A 12,711-nucleotide genomic window follows, 5' to 3' on the forward strand; every position below is an offset into this window, starting at 1 on the left:
ACGTAAGTAAAATCTGGGATATCCTAACTTCTGTGTACAAATATAAGCTTAAATAAAGTCGTCGGGTGTTACTTAATATTAAGGAGGAGGAAATCCTGGTGGAGTAAATGACTACAAAATAAAAAATATATATATTTAAGTGGTGATTAGCACCTAAACTGAACTGTATTTAAGCTTATATAAAGCCATAAGCTTAAGATCAAAATACCAAGAAAATTTCATAACATTGAAAAGGAAGTCTGTAAGTCGATTTTCGCGTGGAACAGTGCTCAATACGTTGAAGCAGAGCAGAATAAATATTACGAGAGGAAAAAAGGACGTAACTACATTTCCCGACAAGCCTGTTTCGTGAATCGCTTCACTCTTCAGGGGTTTAAACCCCTGAAGAGTGAAGCGATTCACGAAACAGGCTTGTCGGGAAATGTAGTTACGTCCTTTTTTCCTCTCGTAATATTTATATATAAATATATGTCTATATCTAATGACAACTTTATAGGAAAATTGTAATGATGAACTACCAGCAACATTGACTACTCCAACAATATACAGCTGTAAATCGTGTCGTAAAAGTGTCAAAAAAATGCTCTTAGCGGTTTTAGCTGGGGTATCGTTTCTTATTTTGAACCAAAAGAGGGTAACGATTCTTTTAAAAACTAGCAATTCCGCACGACTCTTCCCTTTCTGTCAACAATGCGCAAAAAGAAGTAAATAACTGAAGACGAAGACCCCCAGAAGGCTGGCGTTTCTTTTGGCCTTTTTTCAGTGACACCAAAAGCTACTCAGTGTTTATTTTAGCCGGAAAATGTATTTGGCTGTGGTTTTGTTATGGCATCGCTCAATATAAATACTTTACTCGGCCATATTGACGAGCTTAAGATATTTATAGGTAGTTAAAAACTCGCTATATTAGCGATCAATGAGACCAAGCTTGATAGTTCCATCGGTGATTCAGAAATATATCTACCGGGATTTGACGTCTTCAGAAGGGACCGTACCGTCAACGGGAGATGCGGTGGCGGTGTATGTTTTTATTTACGAAACAACGTAAATTACCATGTCTTGGAGGAGTTCGGTGCTGACCAACTTGAATGTCTTGTTATCGAAATCACCAGACCGCATTCCAGACCTTTTTCAATAGGTACATGGTACAGACCGCCAAGTTCCCAACAAGAAATTATTAATCAATTTGAAAACCTTTTAGATATAACTGTTTCAGAACGCAGCGATTTCTACCTACTCGGTGGCCTGAATTGTGACATGTTGCACGAGCGGTCAAACAACCACACGTCGCCGCATTTAATGAACATATTTGATGTTCACGGATTGAGTCAAATGATTTCTGAACCAACTAGGATTACACCGATATGACGAACATTGATTTATCTTTATATAAGTAATAATCCCAAAAAATATTTAATTCTGTGTCGTTCATCGTTGCAGTAGCGATCATTCACTTGTGTTTATGACGATAAAGATACGCTATGAACGTGCTGATTCGCACTGCTCTATTGAAACTCGCAGTTTTAAGAATCTTAATATCGACCACTTTCTACATGACCTTGTACGAAAACCATGGGATTTAATTGGCTTAGGGTCAGATGTGGGACGCATGGAAGACCTTAAAGACGCTCCCAATGGATTTCACAAGTGCTGATGCGTAAAATCCACAAACGAAATTATTTTAAAAAAGAAAGCTGCCGGCAAAAATAATATTGCTAGGTGGGAACAGTACAAGCAAGCGCAAAATAGTCCATCAATCGAGATCGGAGATGAAGCGTAGTCAGAAAAGGGCTATTAACACTTGATTGACAATTTATTTTATTCTATCTCATACTCCTGGGGAACCCATAGTTACTCTCGGCTAGGCGTTGAGCTTGTACAACACTTCCTTTCTGCTCCCCAAACCTTTCGCGTACTTCCTATCTTTACAACCACACGCCGAGGCAGGAACCTATCATAGAATCTAGATTGTCAAAAATGAAGACAAAACAGCTCGGCTAGACACTATCGGCTCCGCTGTTAGACTGGAGTGTCATCAAAAACTAAATTATTCATATCGTTTTCATAGCATGCCACTTTATTTTTTTATTTTTACTCCATTGCTTTTCTTACAGACACCGGGATGACTAACAGACAAAACTGCTTAAATCCCTTCAATTATTGAATTAGGGTTTACTCCCGGAAATTGACTTTTTAATTGCTAAGAACAAAGACTGCAGCTTTGGAACTAAACAATAGCATATTGGTCGCAGTCAGGTATTGATTCCATTAGATAAAATTTAATCTGACTTCAATGAAAGTTTTTTCCTCGGCAAACAAAGACGACATCGGCCAAACTATTGTTTGACAATACAGTAAGAAAACTCCTTTTTATCACTTTATTGAAATGAATTTAAAAAAGGAGTATATTTAGATCTGTTTTCATTTTCTAGGGTTGTGAATAATGCGGAAATACTCTCTCTGTATTGTTGCGGTCAATTCTAAACTCTAAAATACTTCTTATAACGAATTAAAAGAGAGCAAATGAAAGTTAGGGTCAGTGAATCGCTTGGAAATGATGAAAATATAATCAAAACAACTTGGAGTTAATTCATAGATGCACCAGCAACAAACGTGAAAAATAAACATGGAGAATAAACATGAGAGTATAATGCGTGTATATATTTCCTTCGATAATGACTTGTTCTATTCATGATGAAGTGTGGTGGCACAAAATACTCCTTTAAAAAGATATGGATGGTGTATTCCGTTTCCTTCCCTTCAATTGTCTTCGTGCAAAAAAAAAAAAAAAAACAGACCATGTTCAATTTTATTGAGCTTTCTATGTCTTCCCATCCGTTCACATATCTGGCTAGAGTTCTGAAATAATCATCGAGACTTTATAATTCTGCTTAGAAGGTATTAATAAGGGCAATGTTTGGGGAGGCACTAACTCGATGGAAAGCTAAATACTTCTCTGATAGTTTACTTCACTGCTTGTCTCACTTCATTTATTTTCCAGCAGTAAAGGAAAGGATTTAACGTTGAGTTAAAAAAAACTAAGAGAGATGCTAAACCTCTTATGATGAGTAAGTGTGTTGAATATGTTTTTCTTTGGCTGATCACAATTTCCACCAAAACATGTGGCAAATAACAAACAAAAAATGCCAACTGCACCCACACTGCACTGTAAACTGCCTTTTGGTATCGCGCCAAGTTCAGTGCATTTGGTTGGCTCGTCTGTTGTTGAACATGATCCTGTACTTGTGTCTGATGATGCTTGAGATTGAGAAATATTTTTGAGTTCGAGGCCAGTGAAATAAAAAGGCAAAGTGGTATACTTATGTACCCGTACAACAAGGTTAAACGGAGATCAAAACTGGCGCTTAAACCGGCGACAAGAGATAAAACCCAAAAGGTAGCTGCAATGATATAGTGCTCGCTTCAAAGTTACAGTTTGTCTGTATCTCAGCCCCAGCAACAGGGCGAGAAGTCTGTTCACGCTTATGGCCGCCATTGTCAACAAAGACACTCCAGATAATGCATAGCCTGATATGAAGGTTGCGTCCCTTGCGTATGTACAACGAGACCAGTGTTTGTGAGCTATAAACATCCAACAAGAAGCCATGAGAGGCTGGGCTACAAGGCCAACCAACAGATCAGTTGTTGCCGGACAACGATACAAGAGTTTGGACGGCGGATGAAGGGAAGACTCCTTGTGAAGGGCAACAAGGATGAGAGAATTTCCAACAATTGCCGTGATGGAGAGGAGAATGTTAACTGTTGAGAGGGAAATTGACTGTTTATGAAGCCCACTCACCAAAGAGGGGGAGCACATCAGTTCTTCCAGTGTTTTCGTCTGCGTTCCACCCCCACTGAAATTTTCTTTGGACATTATTCGGTATTTATTACCTTCTTTTTATAGGTTGTCTGTGATTGCACTAATACATTTTTTTTGAAAAGCACATGCTGAGCGACGATCACTAAGACCTTAATGACGTCCTTGATAATTATCAAATAAGACTTCTCTACCAGCGTTTATTTACTTACAATGCATCGGGATATTGTCTATTTTGTCAACGTAAAGAGAATGTTTTTTTCCTTGAACTTTGAACTATATGGCCATACCAACTGGCTATATGGTTATCTAATGTGTAGCATAAAAGAATGACATTAGATACAATCCAAAAGGCAGCTACGATGATGTATGTGCGCTTCAAAGTTACGATTTGTCTCTATCTCAGCCCCAACCAGCAGGGCGAGAAGTCTGTCCACGCTTATGGCTGTTATCGTCATCAAAGACACTCCACATAATATATAGGCTGTGATGGTGGCTGCGTCACTCTGCGAATCGACAAAGACTCAGAAAATTGTCTATTATGGCAAAAAGCTTATTTTTGTCGCTTTAACTTGTCAGGTACACCCCGTATGAAATTGGAATAAGAGGAAAATGTATTAAAACACATGGAACATTATCATTGTTTTCTCTGTGCGACAAAAAATTCCTCCTTACTTCGCCCACGGGAAGTCACTCATTATCAACGGTTCAGTACGAGTTACTTTGCTCGTGAATGAGTTTAACCCTTGAGCAACACGACTCGTGGGTAAAGGAGTGACGTGCCGCTATGCTAATAACGAGGACTAGCTTGTAAGCTTACCTTCTTTATTGACAGGGTGTCAATCAAATGTCCATATCATTTGCGTAAAGTTGAGGCTTGAATCGTTATCAGCATCAGCAACCTAGAAATAAAGAAACTGAAACAACCGGTTATGGTGAATTTTATTTCACACGCATTATTAAAGTTTGTTAACATACACAAGCAACGTAACCATCTTTACATATTCATAAGCATTACGGAAATTTTTCTGGGACGACTAAACAAATTCGAGACTAAACATCGACAAATGCAACTCGGTTGGCAATATGGCGTCGATAACAAGCCTCTTTCTTTGAGTTCAGAAAAAACGTTGAATTTAAAAAACTCTTTTAAACTTCTCTTTGAAGTTTTATCCAACAATTTTCTATTGCTAAAAAAAAAAAAGATTAAACGTGAAAGTAAAATGCACGCATATCTTTTTTCGATTATACCTTGCCGTATTCATGAACATTGGTAGCTAGCTAGCACTAAAAATACTCTCGAAGAGATATGGTTGGTGTTTCATTGCATTTCTTTCAGCTATTTCTGTAGAAAAAAAGCTATTTAGTGCACACAACAAGCCATTTTGTTTTAATGAATACTCGATTAAAAGTGGGAGCCCCACAGGGCCTTGCGTTACAGAAATCAATAGTATTGTTCAATGATTAACATTAATCAACATAAAAAACATAAATTAGCGGGGAAAATATTCACAACACAAAAGAACATAGATCAACAGATACGCTATCCACAACAGACTGCGTACAGACCTCGAACAAAAATATTATTTGAGCTTTTGATTTCTTCCTATCTAATAACATATTTGACCGGCGTTTTCATACAATAATTGTGTAATCACTTTCAGCTTTAAAAGTACTATATATAACTCGAGGAGGACCTAACTCCATGGACAGCAAAGTGCTTGTCTGATTGTTTGCTTCACTGCTCGTCTTACTTCAGTTGTCTTCTAGCAGTAAAGGAGGGGGGCCTTGGGGTTTTCGGTTTTGCGGTTTTGACTGTTTTCTGGATCGGTTTTTCGGTTTTTGGGCCAAAAAAGTTCGGGTTTTCGGTTTTGATGTTCAGAGCGGTTTGCGGATTTTACGTGTTTTTGCATTCGGTTTCCGGTTTCCACGAAAACTCTGATGCGGTTTTCGGTTTTTCCTTTTTGACCCCTTTAAAGGTGAAAATGTAGCGGTTTTGTCAGGTTTGCATGCGGTTTTCGGTTTTGCTGCCTTTTTTCGTCGGTTTTTCGGTTTTGGAGGTTTTTTCTCCGGTTTTGCGGTTTCCCAGAGGCCCCAGTGCCCCCCTCGTAAAGGAAGGAGGTTTAACGTCGAGTTAAAGTAAAGTAAGACACTTGCTATTCCCCTTAGGACTACAAAGTGTGATGAATACGTTTTACTACAAGCGACTACAATTGTCACTATAAAGTATGGTGCCCAACAAACTACTAATGCTAACTGTACCCACAGTGCACTGTACACTGCCTTTTTGTATCGCGCCGTGTTAAATGCATTTGGTTGGCTCGGCTGTTGTTGGACATGATCTTGTACTTAGGCCTGATGACGACTGAGACCCCGAAAAATTTTTATATAGGAGGTGACTGAAATAACAAGGCAAGATGGTGTTAATATAGAAAAATACAGAATGGGTATACGGTAATCCAACGTGTAGCATAAAGCAGCGACACTAGATAAAATCCAAACGCCAGCTGCAATGATGTATGTGCGTTTCAAAGTTACAATAATGTATAGCCTGTGAGGAAGGAGGCTTCAGATGCATATCGACAAAGATTCCATTGTTCGTGAGTCACAGAAAGCCAAAAACTAGCAACGACAACTAGGCTGGGTAACAAGACCAACCAACAGATCAGTTGTTGCTAGATAACGATACAAGAGTTTGGACGGCGGATGAAAGGGAGATTCTTTGTGAAGGGCAACAAGAATAAGAGAATTGCCAAGAAATGCTGTGATGGAGAGGAGAATGTTGACTGTCAAGAAAGAATTTAAAAAAACTCTTGTTGAAGCCCACCAACCAGAGAGGGGGAACAATACAGTTCTTGAAATGTCTTGGTCTGTGTTCCACCCCAGTAAAATTTGTCGTCGATATTATTCTGTATTCCTCTCTTTTTTTCCTTTTTTGAGAAATATTCGATCTAAACAGCTACACAACGACGACGATCACTAAAAAAAGAGCTCCCTACGTACTGAGTCATATAACTTCCCCATCATTGCTTATTCGTTTGAGAAATGTCAGAGACATTGTCCCTTTAACTTGTCAGGTACACCCCGTATAAAATTGGAAAAGGAAGCAAATACATAAAAACACCTGTAACATAATTACTGTTTTCTCTGTACGACCTAAAATCCCTCTTAAATTAGCCTACGGGCCTATTATCGACGCTTCAGTACGAGTTATTTCGCTCGTGAATGATAAGTTTGAGGCCTTGAGCAACACGACTCGTGGACAAAAGAGCGACGCAAAACTAATAACAAGGACCTGCTCGCAAGCTGACCTAGTTTCATTGAAGGGGTGTCAATCAAATGTCCATATCATTTGTGTAAAGTTGAGGCTTGAATCATTATCAGCCTAAGCAGGCTAAAAAAAAGAAGATTCAAGTTAAGGATTTCCAACCCATATCAATCAGTCAAGGAAATTCATATTCCTATAACGAATTGAAATTGATGTATAGCCACACATGCAAATTTACTTTAAAGTGCACCTACACCCAAAAAATTTTTTTCGCTTAACGAAGTAAGCTTATTATTTTGAGTATTTCTGCGCAAACATTTTTTTATTTGCTCAAATCTTCAATTTTCTATGCCCAGTCAAAATACGGAAAATCGGCCGCCATCTTGCCCCACGACCGAGTTTAAAGAGGAATGGCTCTAGTGGGTAATGTGACGTCAAATCGAGAACACGAAAGTCTGCATTTCACACATTTTCACTTGTTTGGGAAGGTTGTAGTCGATAATTGTCCGAAAATATGCCGACTAAGTGTGTTGTAGAAGGATGTAGCAACGTGCGAAATTTGCAAGAGAATATCGCGCTTCATACATTCTTCATACAACACACCTAGTCGGCATATTTCGGACAATATCGACGACAATCTTCCCAAACAAGTGAAAATGTGTGAGATGCAGACTTTCGTGTTCTCGATTTGACGTCACATTACCCGCTAGAGCCATTCTTCTTTAAACTCGGTCGTGGGGCAAGATGGCGGCCGATTTTCCGTATTTTGACTGGGCATAGAAAATTAAAGATTTGAGCAAATTAAAAAAATTTTGCACAGAAATACTCCAAAAAATAAGCTTATTTCGTTAAGCGAAAAAAAAATTTTGGGTTTAGGTGCACTTTAACATATTCGAATTCAACAGTGTAATTAGTAACATTTTGTGGCTCTTTTACCTCCGTTTCGTCTCCGACAAAAGTAGAACAAAGCAAAAGAAGAGCTAAAAAATGACGCGAACATACAATTTTCTGCCGCTTTCGTTTGCATTCTCTATTTGTTTTCCTCCTTTCGCCAACAAATTAACATTCTTAGTGATTTTCCTGGATATTAATAAGCCAAAGTTTGTCTATTATATCGTAGTTATACAATTTCTTCGCTTCCAACGTCTTGTTCGCGAAAAGACAAGTAAATTATTTTGGTATCAAACAAGCTTTGACGTATAAGGTCACTGAATTCTTTATGTCGTAATTCTCTCAAGCGATTATATTAGCAATTGTCCTCTGATAATGAAGTTTTTATCATAATGCTAAAGTTAACATGATAATCCATTGATCGAGAAGTAAAATGAACGAATTGGGATAAATTTGATCGAAAAAACAAAGTTTGTGTCGTTAACTTGCTTACTGCCAATTTTGGTGACCGAGAGATCAAGGGTTTTAGAGAAAATGGTGAAAGAAACAAAGGTATCAAAAACTATGTTCAGCCACCTTAATCTAGGAATGAATTAGTATCAAAAGTCAAACACATGGACAAATGTGATAGTATTGTTATTCTACAACTTATTAAAAGCTCAGTCTTCTTATGTAGAAATTCATTCAGAGCTGAGTAAGGAGGATTAATGAATATCATCAGTGTGGGGAAAAAAAAGAAAAGTCCGGTGAAAAGAACTCTTTAAGAACCAGTAACTTCCATTTTATTCCATATGCTAATTTACACATTGCTAGCATTAGTCAAGCAATATTATACATCTCTAAAATTCATAAGCATCATGCACTATGTACAGACTTCAAATTTTTTGATAAGTTTATAATTTCTTCCTATATATCCAACATACAACATATCTGACGAGCGTTCTCTCTGGCTGGTACTAATCGTGACGTTTTTACTAAGCTATGAAAACTGTCCATTGGAGTGTACCCTAAGAAACCGGGGATCTAACTCTGAAACCATGGACAGCAAAGCGCTTGTCTGATTGTCTTTTTCACTGCTTGTCTTACTTCACTTATCTTCCAGCAGTAAAGGAACGGGTTTAACGTCGAGTTAAAGTGAACTAAGACACCTACTACTCCCTTTATGACTACTGAGTCTAACGAATATGTTTTATCGTCACCGATTACTACTGCCTTCGTGATTAAGTATGGTGCATAGCAAACTACTAGTGCTAACTGCACCCACAGAGCATTGTACACTGCCTTTTTGTATCGCGCCATGTTCAGTGCATTTGGTTGGCTCGGCTGTTGTGGGCCATGATCTTGTACTTGAGCCTGATAATGACTGAGACCCCGAAAAATGTTTATATACGAGAGGAATGAAATAACATGGCAAGATGGTATAGTTATATAGGTAAACCAAATGGTTATAGGGTAATCTAATATGACACATAAAGCAGCGACGCTAGATACAATCCAAAAGGTAGCTAAGATGATGTATGTGCGCTTCAAAGTTACAACTTGTCTGTATCTCAGCCCCAACAATAAGGCGAATAGTCTATCCACGCTTATGGCCGTTATCGTCATTAACGACACTGCACATAATGCTACGGATGTGAGGAAGGCGGCGTAATATGCGTATTGACAAAGATTCCATTGTTCGTGGACCACGAAAATCCAGGTCGTAGCAGCCAGAGGCTGGGTAACAAGACCAACCAACAGATCAGTTGTTGCCAGACATCGATACAAGAGTTTGGACGGCGGATGAAGGGAAGATTCTTTGTAGAGAGCAACAAGGATAAGAAAATTTTTACATTTGTGACTTTTTATATACCATTTTACCATTTTATATACCATTTTTATATACCATTTTTGTATGTTGGAGAGGAAGAAATAAGAAACTTACGAAAAAATTGTTGGTGGAAGTCTGTGCATAGTCCATAATGCTTATGAATTTTAGAGATGTATAATATTGCTTGACTAATGTTAGCAATTTGTAAGTGAGCATATGGAATAAAATGGAAACTCCAAAAAACAAAAGGAATTGTCAAGTATGTTACTTAAAAGAAATTTCGTAGACGAATTCTTAAAGAGTAAACGCATCTGAGGAAGTCCTGAGATAAATGCTGCTGACGAAGTTAGAATCAGATAAGCCTTCGGCTTTTTTTGGAATTTCGAACGCAGTTGATAAATTTTTGTTCACAAAAGCATTAGGATGTAACTGCTCAAGAGAGAATGGGTAATCACACCAGAGAATCCAACAATTCCCTGGCTAAAAGAAGGAGAATAAACAAAGAATAAAAAAAATGTAGAAAACGATTTGCTGGCGTAATTTTTAACGATGAGAGAAAAACTGCAAAGCGCAATTAACTACTAAGGTAAACTTAAATATTTTCAAATATGTTCGCAGCTGTAATCAAAATTTGAATTTGAATAGTTTGATGAGTTCGGAGATTGTCAAAAATTTCTTTATTTATCTAAGACCGAGTAAAATCTCCAGTTCACATTATTTATTAAGCTTGCTGAGGCTGATAATGACATGAACTCTTGATTAGCATCCTGGAGGTGACAGTTTAATGGCAGATGTCTCCATATTTGCCTTTTAGTGTCTTTTTCTTAACTGAGGTACCTCGCAGGTTGCGGGCATTTTTTGACACAACATAGAATTTTCTGATGCATTTGAAATGCTTAAACGCTGGTGAGGAATTCTGATTGTGGACTTTCTTTAGGAAGTATTTTTCGTGCTACTAACTCTAACTTTATCATAATTATATCTAGTCATAATCGAAGAGAGATATGCATACATTTTACTCTCATGTTAATTCTTCTTTAAACCATATTAAGGCAACGATTAAAAAAACTCAGCCATACTACACAACGAAACGTCTAATGAGAGATTTATTATCCAACGCGCCAAATTGTTATTTCAGTACGGGCGAATTTCGTGGATATTTTCTAACCGCTTCTCTGGAGTACAAATACCGAGAGATATTTGTACTCGTTTTGGGCGTTATTTGTACTCTACGAAGCACAGTTGGATAATAATACTAGTCACAATTTGTAAGTGTGTATATGATAAAATTTACAATCCCCGCTTTTTGTACAGTTATTTCAAAATCTCTCCATTTTCCGAAATTAAATGCAGTACTTTATCCTCTTCGCTCAGTTATGAATGATTTTCTGCCTGTGGAGACGGAGTTCAAATAAGATGTAAAACAACAATACAATCATAGATGTCTGTAAGTTTGACTTTAGATGCTAATTTATTCCTAATTAACAATTGGTTCATGCTTTAGCGTGCACTATCGAGTTATGGAGCACGCGGGAAGTTTGGAGAGCACGAACGAAGCGTAAGAGTTGCCCGAGGCGATAGCCGAGGGCAACTCTAGCTTCTTGAGTGCTCTCCAAACTTCCCACGTGCTCCATAACTCGATAGTGCACAGCTGAAAGCATGAACCAATTGTTTTAGAACATAGCCGGTGGAATTGTGCATCAAAATCTGACGCGAAAAACGGACAACAATATCAGTTGAAGCGAATCGTGACGGCCCTGATGCAGAGTCTCCTTTTCCTTTGTTTTTCTCTTTTTCTGCCTCATTTAAGAGCTCTAGCCCAAGGGAAAAGGTCGAAACATTGTCTTCGTTTTCGGACTCGTAGGCCGAGTTTCTGTTTGTATCCATTATTGTCGCGAAATGTATTATTTTTCCCCGCGCTAGCAATGGCCGCTCGCGCGAAAAAAAAATTTTCTGGCGAGGTCGGATTTGCTTACGCTATCAACGTACACTATCGGGATTTTGAGCACGCTTACGTACAATGAATTTGATTGCGCGACTCTGCTAGCTATGTTCTAAATTAAACTTAACCGATTAGACAAACACGTAATTGTGGCGCAAAATAGACTGCCGCCTTTATTATGAGACATTTAAAAAATAAACCAGAATAAGGTGTTACAAAATTATTTTTAGTCACGAGTTGTCTTCTCTTATCATAAATGAGGAACGTAAGGTAAATTATGAACTGTAAAACAGAAAAGGGATCGCCATCATTGTCATTTGAAAGCCATGTCGTGGGCGCATTTTTAAAGAGTCAACGCATTAGAGGAAGTCTTGAGGTGAATGTTGTTGATGAAAGGTAGAACTAGCTAATCCATCCTTTGATTTCTTCCTGGGAATGATAAATTGTATTTCACTTCAGTAGTAGTATGTCGTAATATAAGGAAAATTTATGAATGGTCCAGATAATGACAACGACAAGATTGAATAGCGTGCAGCTTGCTTTATAATAGACCATTTTATGTTAGCTGCAAAACTGTGTTCATAACTCGATAGTGCACGCTAAAGCATGAACCAATTGTTAATTAGGAATAAATTAGCATCTACAGTCAAACTTACAGACATCTATGATTGTATTGTTGTTTTACATCTTATTTGAACTCCGTCTCCACAGGCAGAAAATCATTCATAACTGAGCGAAGAGGATAAAGTACTGCATTTAATTTCGGAAAATGGAGAGATTTTGAAATAACTGTACAAAAAGCGGGGATTGTAAATTTTATCATATACACACTTACAAATTGTGACTAGTATTATTATCCAACTGTGCTTCGTAGAGTACAAATAACGCCCAAAACGAGTACAAATATCTCTCGGTATTTGTACTCCAGAGAAGCGGTTAGAAAATATCCACGAAATTCGCCCGTACTGAAATAACAATTTGGC

The 12,711-nt window shown here is 37.9% G+C and overlaps 1 pseudogene; it reads right to left on the reverse strand.

The window, feature by feature from the left end:
- Positions 1 to 2,928: 2,928 nt before the first annotated feature.
- Positions 2,929 to 4,051, reverse strand: LOC148721026 (melanocyte-stimulating hormone receptor-like; annotated as a pseudogene).
- Between the last annotated feature and the right edge of the window lie 8,660 nt (positions 4,052 to 12,711).

The sequence above is a fragment of the Stylophora pistillata genome, chromosome 11 (assembly GCF_964205215.1).
Source record: "Stylophora pistillata chromosome 11, jaStyPist1.2, whole genome shotgun sequence".
NCBI lineage: Eukaryota > Metazoa > Cnidaria > Anthozoa > Scleractinia > Pocilloporidae > Stylophora > Stylophora pistillata.